Here is a 14,505-nt window from a genome sequence, read left to right as displayed (position 1 = left end):
TTGTCTTTCTGGTGGGCAGGAACGTGTCCTGTGGTATGTTTTGGAGTGTCTGTGACCTTGTTATGATTTTAGGCAGCCTCTCCTCTAATGGGTGGAGTTGAGTTACTATCTTGTTAGTTGTTTGGTATATGGTGTCCAGCACTGTAGCTTGTTGGTTATTGACTGGAGCTGAGTCTTAGTGCTGAGATGGACATGTCTGAGAGAGCTTTCACCATTTGATATTATGTAGAACAGGAAGGTCTCTGTTGGAACAATGTTCTGAACTCAGCTCTCCAACCTAGAAGCTCAGAGCTGACACCCAGCTGGAGCACCAAGACCCTTTCAGGCACATGGCTCAAAAGAAAAGGGAGCAGGGTTTCCCTGGTGGTGCAGAGGTTGAGAGTCTGCCTGCTGATGCAGGGGACATGGGTTTGTGCCCCTGTCCGGGAAGATCCCACATGCCATGGAGTGGCTAGGCCTGTGATCCATGGCCGCTGAGCCTGCATGTCTGGAGCCTGTGCTCCACAATGGGAGAGGCCACAACAGTGAGAGGCCTGCATACTGCAAAAATAAATAAATAAATAAATAAATAAATAAAAGGGAGCAAAGAATAAAAGAAAGAAGAAAATAAAATAGAGTTATTAAAATACAAAATTGTTATTAAAATTAAAAAAAGAAAAAATAAATAAAGGGACAGAGAGAACCCTACTACAAATGGTAAAAGCAATGCTATATAGACAAAATCACAAAAAGAAGCATACACATACCCACTCACAAAAAGAGAAAAAGGGAAAAAATATATATCTATTTATATATATAAAAAAGAAAGCAACCAAATCAATAGACTAACCTACAATGATAATGAACTCTAAATACTAAACTAAGATAAGCATAAAACCAGAAACAAATTAGATGCAGATAGCAAACCCCAAGTCTATAGTTGCTCCCAAAGCCCACTGTCTCAATTTTGGGATGATTTGTTTTCTATTCAGGTATTCCACAGATTCAGGGTACATCAGGTTGACTGTGGAGATTTAATCCGCTGTTCCTGAGACTGCTAGGAGAAGTTTCCCTTTCTCTTATTTGTTCGCACTACTCCTGTAGTCCAGCTTTGGATTTGGTCCCACCTCTGCATGTAGGTCACCTGAGGGCATCTGTTCTTTGCTCAGACAGGATGGGGTTAAAGTAACAATTGATTAGGTGGCTGTGGCTCTCTCAGTCTGGTGGGAGGGAGGGGTACGGAATGCAGGGTGAGCCTGCAGAGGCAGAGGCCAGCATGATGTTTCAAAAACCTGATTCCCACCATGTGTTCCCTCTGGGGAAATTGTCCCTGGATCACGGGATCCTGGCAGTGGCGGGCTGCACAGTCTTCCAGGAGGGAAGGTGTGGATAGTGACCTGTGCTTGCACACAGGATTCTTGGTGGCTGCAGCAGCAGCCTTAGCATTTCATGCCTATCTCTGGTATCTGTGCTGATAGCCACCACTCGCTCCCATCTCTGGAGCTCATTTAGGTGGTGCTCTGAATCCCCCCTCCTCATGCACCCTGAAACAATTGTTCTTGCCTCTTATGCAGGTCCAGACATTTTCCCGGACTCCCTCCCAGCTAGCTGTAGTGCACTAGCCCCCTTCAGGCTCTAGACTGTTTTCACGCAGCCAACCCCAGTCTTCTCCCTGGGATCTGACCTACCAAGCTGGAGCCTCAGTTCCTAGCCCCCACACGCCCTGGCAGGTGAACAGACAAACCTCTCAGGCTGGTTAGTGCTGGTTGGCACCAATCCTCTGTGCAGGAATCTCTCCACTTTGCCCTCTGCACCCCTGTTGCTGTGCTCTCCTCCATGGCTCCAATGCTTCCCCCCACCCACCCTCCTGTCTCCACCAGTGAAGGGCTTCCTAGTGTGTGGAATCCTTTCCTCCTTCACAGCTCCCTCCCCGAGGTGCAGGTCCTGTCCCTATTCTTTTGTCTCTGTTTTTTTCTTTTTTCTTTTGCCCTACCCAGGTACATGGGGAGTTTCTTGCCTTTTGGGAAGTCTGAGGTCTTCTGTCAGCGTTCAGTAGGTGTTCTGTAAGAGTTGTTCCACATGTAGATGTATTTCTCATGTGTTTGTGGGAGGAAGGTGATCTCCACATCTCACTCCTCTGCCATCTTGAAGGTCTCCTGTTGAGAGTTTTTATCATGAATGGATGTTTAATTTTGTTAAATGCTTTTTTTCTGTAACTGTTGAGATGATCATGTAATTTTTACCCTTCCTTTTGTTAAAGTGGTGTATCACATTGCTTGATTTGTAAATATTTAACCACTTTTTACCTCCCTGGAATAAATTAAACTTGCTCATGGTGTATGACCATTTTTATTTATTTTTGGTTTTGGTTTGTTAATATTATGTTTAGAATTTTTCCATCTATATTCATCAAAGATATTGACTTGTAATTTTCTCTTTTTTGTGTAGTGTTTTTGTCTGGATTTGGTATCAAGGTACTGGTGGCCTTGTAGAATGAATTTGGGAGTGTTCTGTTGTCTTCAGTTTTTTGGAATAGTTTGAGAAGGATAGGTATTATTTCTCCTTTATATGTGTGGTAGAATTTCCCTGTGAAGTAGTCCAGTCTTGGACTTTTGTTTGCTGGGAGCTTTTTAAATTAAAAATTCAGTTTCACTACTAGTGATCAGTCTGTTCAGATTGTCTGTTTCTTCATGAATCAGTCTTGGGAGGTTGAATATTTCTAGAAATTTGTCCATTTCTTCTAGGTTGTCCAATTTGTTGGCATATAACTATTTGAAGTATTCTCTTATGATTTTTTTTGTATCTGCGTTTTTATTTTTCCCCTTTCATTTTTATTTTGTTAATTTGGTCCTCTCTTTTTTCTTCTTGGTAAGCCTGGCTAGGAGTTTGTCCATCCTGTTTCTCTTTTCAAACAAACCAGCTGTTTCTTTGATATTTTCTATTGTTTTAAATCTCTATTTTTTTCATTTCCTCTCTGTTTTTTTTATTATTATTTCCTTCCTTCTCCTGATTAGGCTTTGTTTGTTCTTATTTTACTAATTTCTGTAGATGATATGTTAGGTTGTTTGTTTGATTTTTTTTTCTTCTTCTTCTTGAGGAGGGCCTATATCACTATAAACAAACCTCTGAGAACTTCTTTTGCTGCATCCCATCAATGTCCAAAAGTTGTGTTTCCATTTTCATTTCTCTCGGGGTATTTTCTGGTTTCCTCTTTGAATTCTTCATTGACCCATTGGCTCTTTAGTAGCAAGTTATTTAGTCTTCTCATGTTTGCACTTTTCCCATTTCTCTTTCTGTAATTGATTTCTAGTTTCATACCATTATGTTTGGAAAAGTGCTTGATATAATTTCTATCCTCTTAAATTGATTGAGGCTTGTTTTGTGACCTCACATGCATTCTATCCTGGAAAATGTTCCATGTGCACTTTAAAAGAATGTGTATTTTGCTGTTTTTTGGGTGGAAAGTTCTGTAGATATCTATTAAATCCAACTGCTTTATTGTGTCATTTAAGAACACTGTTGCTTTACTGATTTTCTGTCTGGCTGATCTATCCATTGATGTAAGTGCAGTGTTGAAGTCTCCTACTGTTATTACATTATTGTCAATTTCTCCCTTTATGTCTGTTAATATTTACTTTATAGGTTTAGGTGTTCCTGTATTGGGTGAATATATGTTAATAATTGTAACATCCTCATCTTGTATTGATCCCTTTATCATTCTATTATACCCTTCTTTGTCTTTTGTTATAGACTTTTAAAGTCTATTTTGTGTGATATGTGTATTGTCACCCTCACTTTCTTGTCACATCCATTTGCATGAAGTATGTTTCTCCATCCCCTCACTTTCAGTTTGTATGTCTTGGCCTTGAATGGAGTCTCTTGTAACCAGCATATTAAAGGGTCTTTTTATTTTATTCAATCAGCCACCCTATGTCTTTTGATTGGAGATTTTAGTCCATTAACATTTAATGTAATTATTGATAAGTATTTACTTATAGTCATTTCATTACTTATTTTCCAGTTGTTTTCATTATTCTTCTCTCTTCTTTTCTTCTTCTTTTTGTTTCTTCCCTTGTTCACACCAAATATTTTAATGTAGTAGTTCTATGCATTTCATTTCATTTCCATTAATTCCCAAGCCAATTCACATTTTATCCCCTCAATTAATTCAAATGTTATTTTTTCAAATGCCACCTCCTCAGAGCTGTCTTCCATGATGATTTTGTCAGAAATATCCTTCCTCAATCTTCTCATTCCTCTACTCTGCTTTATTGTTTATCAAGCATATATTTCTTTTTTTGGATGTGAAAAAATTCCATGATTTATTTTTAAATGGAAAAACAGATTGCAGGGCAGTTAAACACAGAACTGAGAAAAGTGAAATTATTTATTACATCTAGCTTGTAAACAGGGATCTTACCTCATCATCTCTGAAGATTTGGTAAATGCCTACCTTCAGCTGACTCTGGGTATTTATTTATTTTTTTATATTATAAAGCAAGTATGATTCCATTATAGTTATTTAGGAGAAGTCACATGAACAAGCTGAAATAGCTCAGTTGGGAGAGCTTTAGACTGAAGATCTAAAGGTCCCTGGTTCAATCCCAGGTTTCAGCAGTAGTTTTGAGTTTTTGCACTAAATGTAGTTTCCTGGAAGTCTTAACCAAAATATAAGCTTTAAGGGGAATATTTGGTTATTATGTTTTGAGTGGGTCAATGACTTTTCAGGGAGGGGTGGTGTCAGGTGCCCTGGTGGGCCTTTTTACTAACCTCCCAATACCTTAGTACTTCCTGACTGTAATAATAATAGCTAACTTATCTTGAGTACTTGCTATATGTCAAGCTATCCTTTAAGCTTTTTCTGTGTATTAACTTATTTAAAATGACCACTAAAATTCTTGATAACTACTTGTTAAATAAATGAACAGTTTGGTGCCAGAGTCCTGACATGTAGTTGGTACAAAATGACCTTTCAAGCACATATTTCTTAAATATACATTGTAGATATATATGTATATATTTCTATATATCTTCCCTCCCACAGACACTCTTAACTAGTATCCAAATAGGTAGAGAATTTGTATGCTTTATCTACCACTATATGAATGATTCGCACAGAGTTTCATCTCTCCCTAGATCTTTCCTTTCTCTTTTTCTTCTGCCTAACTCCTTCTCATTCTTAATAAGTCAGTTAATTTATTATTCACATCTTTTGGGAAATCTTCTCTAGGTATGTTTTCTATGGGTTCATGAAACACCATTTCCAATCCTTATCATGGCACTCACTACGTTGTACAGCAGTTTTCTGTTTCTCCAGCTGAGCAACACACAGACAGGCTTTCTGGTGCTTGGCTACACTTGTCTCTGAACCATTTCCCCAGGAAGAGTCCATGAGAAGAGCTCCATTTCTCTGCAGATAGGAGGAGACAATGTCTTCTTCCCACAGGACAGGGAGAGATGTCTTCTTCTTCTGTGGCCAAGGAGCTCCTTTACAGGGACTCTGTCAGGGATCAGCCATCCAATCCCCCAGAAAAGCTGAGTTTTGTCTACTATCTTGCAGTGACTGTCATGTGAGAGCCTGTGAAGTTGTAAGAAGCAATAAACGCCACTGAGCTGTGAAGGGATGGAAGAGCTGACTGGATAACAACCCTGTAGTTACCATAATGACTTAGATTAGAGCAGAAGGAAATTCCAGTCGTTTTTCAGTCTGTCAGTTTTTCTATTATCCTCAAGACTGAGCATGAAACATTCATTATACAACAGCCTTATTGATTCAACTGATGAAAATGTATTGGTATTAATAACATGAAACTCTAAGGCACTGGGGATAATACAACAATTGATTGGAAACATAACGTGTTTCAGAATATTTTTATGTGGTAGTTCCATGCATTTCATTTCCATTCATAACTAAGCCAGCAAGTAGGTGATTTGGGCATCACCTCATCAAGCCATATAACAATCTTTATTTAGTATTTACATGATTATCCAGAATAAATAGTTTGATCGGTTAACAACAGAGTTTAATTTGAGGCAAAATGAAGAAAATCTGTTTGAAATGACTAACTCACTGATTAAAAATATGGAGCTTGGGTTTTAAATGGCTTAAATATGGTCGTTGAAAATAATGTTCTTTGGGGATATTTTTAATATTGTGTCCTCTTAGGAAGTTTCAAAAACAGAGTATCCCTTTTTTGGTGAGGAGGGAATCTAACTTAAGTTCTTGTCTTTTGGTATTCAGATTATTATAATAAGGCATAGGAAAATAGAACTTTTTATCATGGATTTGTCTTTGTGGCTACACTTTTACCTTAAGAAATACTTCTTTGATCATTTTCTCAGTTCATGTTACTCAATAAGCGGCTACTGTCAGCTTCTGGCAAGAATGAGCTCACCAAGATGTATGATGTCAAAATATACTATTTTCTAATGAATTGAGCAAAATAATTATAAAAAATTATGAGTTAAAAAATATCTAAATTCCACTGATCTCCAATCAATTTTGCCATATTGTTTTCTGGATTTTATTTCTATGTGTACATATTCTATGTCTTCATATTTAGAATATCATATGTGTTTAGAATACATATTTAGAATGACATTCATAAAATGTATTTTGTTTTATTCTTTTATCATTTTATCACATTTTCTTGTTTTTATATTAATTTTATGACAGTATAATATTTCATACAACTCTATAGTTGTCCCTTCCATTTTTCATCTTGTAAATAATATTGCAATGGAAATATTTATGCCTATGTTCTTCACATAATTTATTCTTTTATTAAGATATTCCTATGAGTAATTTTACTGGGTTAAATTGTATGACATTTTTTTTAACCTCATAAAGTACATTTCCAAATTACTTTTCAAGAGGGTTGAACAAATTAAATTGCCCCTATTGGTGTATATAGTTAAAAATATGTTGGTCAAGATTATGGATTTTTACTTAAAATATTTGTTAATGTACCATGTGAAAAACAATACCCTGTTTCTCTTGGTATTTTTGGTGGTTTCAGAGACTATTAAAAGTTGGTTTAGCAATTGTCTTTCCTCTTGTGTGAACTGTCTTTTCATATCCTTTGTTTATTCATTGGGTGTAGGTACTTTTTGTGTCAAATTTTATGAGCATTCATGTTTGTTTCAAATATTATCTTAGTCTTTTGTTTTCTTTCATATTTTAGTTATGTTATTCTTTATTGTACCAGGGATTTAAATATTTATGCAATTGAATCTGTAGATTATTTATTGTTTACAATTGTCATTTCTCTAAAGTTGGACATAATATTTTTAATCCTATAGTCTGTTGATTTTCTTTGATTAAAATTTTATAGTTGTCTTATCATGTAGAATTTATTGTGGTAAAGGGGTGAGATGATCACTTCATATTATATACTTTTACTCTTACATCAATTATTACATAACAAAGGATCATTTAAAATACCCTGTTGGCAGTATTATATTTTTGAAGCTTACTTGATAATATGCACTGTTGAGTTAGGTAGTGTTCTAGGCACAAAGAAATGAAAATGGTCTCATTTTGGTCATTAAGGAGCTCAGAGTTTAGGTGAGGAAGGAGGTCAGGGAACAGTTTCTACATAACAATTTTCTGGTATTTCACACTGACCACTGAGTCACTATGATGGGAAACTGAACTCTGTTCTCCTCTGATTTCTATTTCCTTTTCTTTTTGTCACTCTCATTTGCTCTTGCCTGTTCTTTTTGTTCTCCTGCTCTTACATGCTCCTTGGCTTGCTTTGTCTTTCTCACTCTTTCCCTTTTCCCCTCCTTCCTGTTTTTTTTTCTTTCCCTCTCTCTTTATTCTTCTTCCTTCCACCTCCGTCAGCACTGCTTTCTTCCTCCAAACTCCCTCCCTCTACCTCTCCTTCACCCATGCCTCCTCCAGAAAAAATAAATTTTGTCTCTCTCTGGAGAGACATGCATTTCTAAATCAATGGTAGGGCATTAGTCAAAGCCTGGTCTTAGGAGCTAAGCCAACTAGAATTCAAATCTTGGTCTTGTCTCTACGAGTTGTATCAATCTAAGCAATTGCAGGAAGTCCTTACTTTGCTCAGTTCTGATATGCATAAATTTAAATTCCCACAGTTTAGTTTAATAATACTAGTCCTTCAACAACATGGTTCAAATTTAAGTTACTTCAGTATATTGACTGTGAGTAATTGCATAACTTATAAAATTCACTACTAGCTTCTCAGACTACAAATCAAGTAGTTGTGTTGACTTCTTGTGTTCTAGTGATAAACCAAGATGAGTTTTTACAAAAATGAATAAGCAAAAGAGGAAACTGACCAAGAAGGATGAAAGTGCAGCAAAGAAATAAAATGATATTTCTAGAATTGAACTGAGCATAAATGGATTTATTAAAGAAACAGCTGACCTTGAGAATACTGCCACTGCCACTATTCAAGAGACTCCAGACATACAGTCCAAGGAACTTAGTGAAGATGAGCTTACATACAAAAATGAAGAAATTGGTGGTGATGAAAAGGATAAAGATATCCCAGAGGACATGATGTCAGCAGTAAACTTTACATTAAAGGAGTTCTTGGAGATATTTCACAACATGAAATGAGCAAAAGGTGAAATGTTAGAAGGTCATCCAAAAAGAGACAGAGTATGACAATTTACAAGGAATAGAAAAGATGCTCACTCTGTATCATAAGTTATATAACAAGAGGGTAAGCACAGTTCAAACTACTCTTGATACATTTTTTTGAAGAAACTAAACACTTTAATTCTCTTAAATTACAGTGTCCTAAATAAATATTGTTTTACTCTTTTTCATTTTGCTATACATTTATAACAGATAGTTATAGAGTTCTTAATGTTTTGAAAAACATTTTTAAAGGTCACAAAATAAGAGTGATATTGATTGATTGATTGATTATTAAGATTGTTTTGCAAGATTTCTTGTATGGTCATTTTTATGACCCCAAACTAGTGTGCAAAGTGGCAACTGCCTATTCTTAACTTCTTTAAACTTTAGTTTCTCTGTCTGTGAAATGAAAGAGGATAACTCATGAATATTGTGAGAGTTAAATGAGATAATGCATATAAAGTGCTTGGAGCAGCTGGAATTTGGTAAAGTTTCAATAAAAGGTAGCTATTATTAATGTTAATATCATTACTATCAACCAACAGGTAAAGCAATATGGCATAATTCTACCAAGTTGAGTTTAATGAAACTTTTATTGTTTAAGCCAAATAACTCATGCAAAATATCAGAATTAAATGAGAAAACATAACAATGAATTAGTAAAAAAGTAAATATTTTTCTAGCCATCAGGAACCTGCCTCCCCTCCAAGATACTCACTCTTAAACAAATCACATTGTCAGTCTTGATAATAAAATAAAGTGCTTTAACTTACCTTCTTGGACTTACCTAGACTAATTTCAGGAAGTTCAATTCTTTTTTGTTCAAGCTCTAGTATTTCATTTCTGTTTTCTTTTTGAACTAAGAAACACCAGTATGGAGGAGCCCAGAATTCATTATTAGAAGAGTGAGGAGTTGTGGTGGGTGGAAATTTAATCAAATTGAACTCTACTGTATTTCTATAGAAGCTCATAGCTATTCTCTGGTTGAATTGTGCCCACCTATTTATAAAAACACATATTAATGAACACAAGAGAGAGAGAATTTCGTTAAAATCCATGTCAATTTAGCCATTGTTTTCAGACTTCTTCCTTACATTTTTCATACCAAAGTAAGTATGGTTGATTTAAATTTTTACTACTTTCTCTACTTTAGTCTGAAGTCATTACTTAGAAATTTAAAAAAATGTAGTTTTCACAAAGCAGGGAAAAATATAGAGTATATTTAAAGACTCCATTTGTGATTAAAACTCAGTGGTTCCCCATTGCCAATGACCAAGTAAGTCTACATGTTTGAGCACAGCACTAAGGCCTCTCTTTTTTGGGTACCGTCTTGCTCATCCACCCTCATCTAATACTCCACCCTACATTTCAGCTACCTCATTTCCTTCCTGTCCTCCAAACAATGTTCATTCCCCACGCAGTGTCCTTACTGTTGCCTTCTTGTCTTAAATGACCTTCCCTCTCTTCTCTGTCCAAGTGATGCTCACTCTTCCAAGTCCAGATCAAGCCACATCTCCCAATGAGGTCTTCCTCACTGTTCCATTTCCCACCAACCTGAGCTTTCTCTGACCTTCTCTTAACACTTATGGTTCACACCAGTGTTCTTTGACATTGAGTCTTTCAAGGACTTGTTATATTGCTTAATCATAGTTAGAGTTTCTGGGGGTCTCACAGCCTACTGTATATTTCCATTTAGTTTGCAACTAGCTATACACAGAGTTTGCTAGTGTGGCTCCATGAAGGTAGAGGCATTGTCTTGTCTGTACTCTCTATAGTGTTTAGCATATAGTAGGAGCTCAATAAATAATTATTAAATAAACTAAGAAACAGATATAATTTAGCATTTTAAAAATGTTGTTCATCCTGATTTTTCCCCTCCATGTGGGGAAATATGTCTGCTTTAAGCATTCTAAAAAAAATCCATCATTTGTCTCTTTCAGTCTTTTGGGGAGATAAACTTCTCAGAGAGATGTGTCAACAAGCTGGGTAACTATTACATAGTGTGTCACCAGCCCCTTTGTGTGGGTCCATGGGGAACTGGTATTCTCCTTAGACAGGTTTATAGAGTCTTGAACCACAATAGAGTTAATATTTATTTTAAATTACTATAAGGTGTTGCACAGTCAATTGAAATGTGAAAATGTAATCAAACTTTTTTTGTTCTACACAACAAAGATAGCTAGCTGAATATATATATATATATATATTTTTTTTCTTTTGGAATTGATTAACTATTTTCATATAATTTAGATGTAGTCTAAACACTCTCCAATCAGCTAATTCTAGATGACATTACCATTCTAAAATTACAGCTGCAGAATGAACAGTATCAGTAAGCTGTACTGTCTTTTAAAGTTAAATGTATTTTTCTGTAAGTGCATATGTGTTGACTATATATATATATATATATATACACACACACACGTGCATATACAATTTATATATATCTATTTGCCCCCTAATACAATCTGCTACACAATTTCTCTTGAAAATAGTACGTACATTGATATAATACAAATAAAAACAAACCACAGCAAAAGAAAATGTAAACTTCTTAGATGTTTTATATTCAGGTAAGAGTGACAGGCTGAGATTTAAAAGTTCAAAAATGGATTTCTGAGGGACTCATGGGTGGTCATTTGATGTTCAGAGGAGAACAGGTAGGGAGTGTCTAGAGTGGAAGGCCCAGTCATGTCCAATTTTTCAATCTTTCTCACTTTAATAGTTTAAATTGACATCAATAAAAAGAGGAGAGAGGATCTTCAAAGTTTTCCTGATTTAAATGTCTGCATTAGTGACGCTAAATTTGATGGACCAACAAAGTGAAACTATAATCAAATACCTATCTTGTCATAAATTCCATCTTGTCCTAAAGGATTTTCAACTTGCCAATCAGTCAAACCCAATTTAAATGATGGCTGCCTGCAGTTTCACACAGGTCGACCAGGCAGAATCATCCAGCTGCGGCCCAGCCCCGGCCGGGTGATTACACCATATGCCTTTCAGGATGTTTGTCAAGGGTACTGTCTCACTGGCTTGGTTACCCACCCCATGAAGACCACTGTGCTCAGATTGTGGGATAATGAGAAGAAGAAAAAGTTATCTTTTTTCTGTGCTCAATCACAACAGAATGGAGGAGACAGATTGCATTGAAATAGAAAGTTCATCTTGATCAGACAAAAAAAAAAAAGAAAGAAAAAAAGAAAGAAAGAAAGAAAAAAGAAAAGAAAATGACCCAGTCTTTGATTTTATGTGTTGGGAGTGTGTGCACATGAGTGTATACATTTCAAAAAGACACTCTTACTATTCTAAGACACTCGTAGGACAGCCTTACACAAATATAGTGTCTTTTTCTTTCTTTTTCCTTTTGCTTGGAGTTATTGAAATCAGGCATGTCTGATTTATGAGGCCATTCCAGGTCCACAGAACACAAAGTCATGAGGTTTAACATAGTTAGATGGTCTTTCCAGCACATTTTATGAGACAGTGCTAAGCTGCTTCTCAGGCCAGACTATCAATCACCCCCACTATGACCACGCTCAGGTAGGACCAAACTGGAATTCTGAAACATTCCCAGCAATTTTTGAGCTGTCACTTAGCATGAGGCCCTACTTTGCCAAAGAAATTTATCAAAGCTTAAACTCATTCATATTCACTGCAGTTTTCTGGCGAGGTGGCAGCAGCAGGGAGCTCCTTATAGTGCTCTTTTCGAAAACTGCTTATAATTCAGGGATGGCAGTGAAGATTCTTATGCAGCATAAGAAATAACAGCAATAACCTTTCTAATTACAAGGAAGACTAATGCATTGACTGAGAAAATCACTAGAAAGAAGGGCTGAGCTCTTCCTTGAGGCTGTAGTTGCTCAGTAAAGAGTAGACCTTGTGCAGAACATGAGACTCTGTGCAGAGTGAGAGAACTCTTAGGGAGCTTGAATTGGAGGAAAAGAGTGTCCAGCCAAATGAAATTCTGGGTCCAGTGGAGCAGTCTTGGGATGGAAGTTTGCACCTAGAATTTGAAGCCTGGCAATGTGCCACAACTAAATGAGGCCAGATGCCAATTCTAAGGTGGAAAACCAGGCAGAGACTAGCCATAGTTATCAAATGGTCTTCCAAGGCCTTCAAAGTTGCGTAGCCAAATTTTAATTAATGTGTAAAATTTACTTTTGCTGCAACCAAGGATATGTACAGTTTGAATATGTACAGAATGCCTGTACATTAAAACATTGAGATAGGATTGTTCTGTAGCAAGCGTAGAGAGGGTATGAAATTGTCTGCCATATTCCAGTGAATAGATAATCTTCCTCTGTTGCTGGCTTAGTCTCTTCATTTGCTCATTCTTTAAAATATATTATTCACTTAGGAATGCTTACCCCCTTCTTGTTCCTACACAATATCCTTGGACTAGTGAAGCTTTACCTGTGGCTTCATTTAGCACATAGGCACTGATGACTTCTCACAGGTCTTGAGTCATGATCCTGCCACTTATTACCTCAGTGATTAAGGAAAAGCTACTTTCTGTATAAAGTGGGAATTATGATATCTGTTTTGCAGAGTTGATGTGAGAATAAAGTAGTGTAAGTAAAGTACCTGCATGCAGTCAAGTGTAAATAAATATGAGTATTACTATAGGTAAATATGCCTCTAGCTCAGTTCCACAGCATTTTTTTAAATTAGTTTCTGTTTTATGACAAAGTGAATCAGTCATACATATACATCTGTTCCCCCATCGCTTCCCTCTTGCGTCTCCCTCCCTCCCACCCTCACTATCCCAACACTCCAGGTGGTCACAAAGCACTGAGCTGATCTCCCTGTGCTTGCGGCTGCTTCTCACTATCTATCTACCTTACATTTGGCAGTGTATATATGTCCATGCCCCTCTTTCGCTTTGTCACAGCTTACCCTTACCCCTCCCCATATCCACAAGTCCATTCTCTAGTAGGTCTGTGACTTTATTCCTGTTTTACCCCAGGTTCTTCATGACATTTTTTTTAAATTCCGTATATATGTGTTAGAATACGGTATTTGTCTTTCTCTTTCTGACTTACTTCACTCTGTATGACAGACTCTAGGTCTATCCACCTCATTACAAATAGCTCAGTTTCGTTTCTTTTTATGGCTGAGTAATATTCCAATGTATATATGTGCAACATCTTCTTTATCCATTCATCCGATGATGGACACTTAGATTGTTTCCATCTGTGGGCTATTGTGAATAGAGCTGCAATGAACATTTGGTACATGTCTCTTTTTGAATTATGGTTTTCTCAGGGTATATGCCTAGTAGTGGGATTGCTGGGTCATATGGTAGTTCTATTTTTAGTTTTTTAAGGAACCTCCATAATGTTCTGCATAGTGGTTGTATCAATTCACATTCCCACCAGCAGTGCAAGAGTGTTCCCTTTCCTCCACACCCTCTCCATCATTTATTGTTTCTAGATTTCTTGATGATGGCCATTCTGACTGGTATGAGATGATATCTCATTGTAGTTTTGATTTGCATTTCTCTAATGATTAATGATGTTGAGCATTCTTTCATGTGTTTGTTGGCAGTCTGTATATCTTATTTGGAGAAATGCCTATTTAAGTCTTCTGCCCATTTTTGGATTGGGTTGTTTGTTTTTTTGCTATTGAGCTGCATGAGCTGCTTATAAATTTTGGAGATTAATCCTTTGTCAGTTGCTTCATTTGCAAATATTTTCTCCCATTCTGAGGGTTGTCTTTTCGTCTTGTTTATGGTTTCCTTTGCTGTGCAAAAGCTTTGAAGTTTCATTAGGTCCCATTTGTTTATCTTTGTTTTTATTTCCATTTCTCTAGGAGGTGGGTCCAAAAGGATCTTGCTGTGATTTATGTCATAGAGTGTTCTGACTATGTTTTCCTCTAAGAGTTTGATAGTTTCTGGCCTTACATTT

The 14,505-nt window shown here is 36.5% G+C and overlaps 1 non-coding gene across 1 annotated transcript; it reads left to right on the top strand.

The window, feature by feature from the left end:
* Positions 1-4,523: 4,523 nt before the first annotated feature.
* On the top strand, positions 4,524-4,596 carry TRNAF-GAA (transfer RNA phenylalanine (anticodon GAA)). The gene has a single exon. It is a non-coding gene; the product is annotated as a tRNA-Phe (tRNA).
* Positions 4,597-14,505: the final 9,909 nt, after the last annotated feature.

Source organism: Mesoplodon densirostris, chromosome 7 (genome assembly GCF_025265405.1).
Source record: "Mesoplodon densirostris isolate mMesDen1 chromosome 7, mMesDen1 primary haplotype, whole genome shotgun sequence".
NCBI lineage: Eukaryota > Metazoa > Chordata > Mammalia > Artiodactyla > Ziphiidae > Mesoplodon > Mesoplodon densirostris.
The sequence above is the reverse complement of the archived record's forward strand: the minus strand, read 5'-3'. Positions and strand labels throughout refer to the sequence as shown.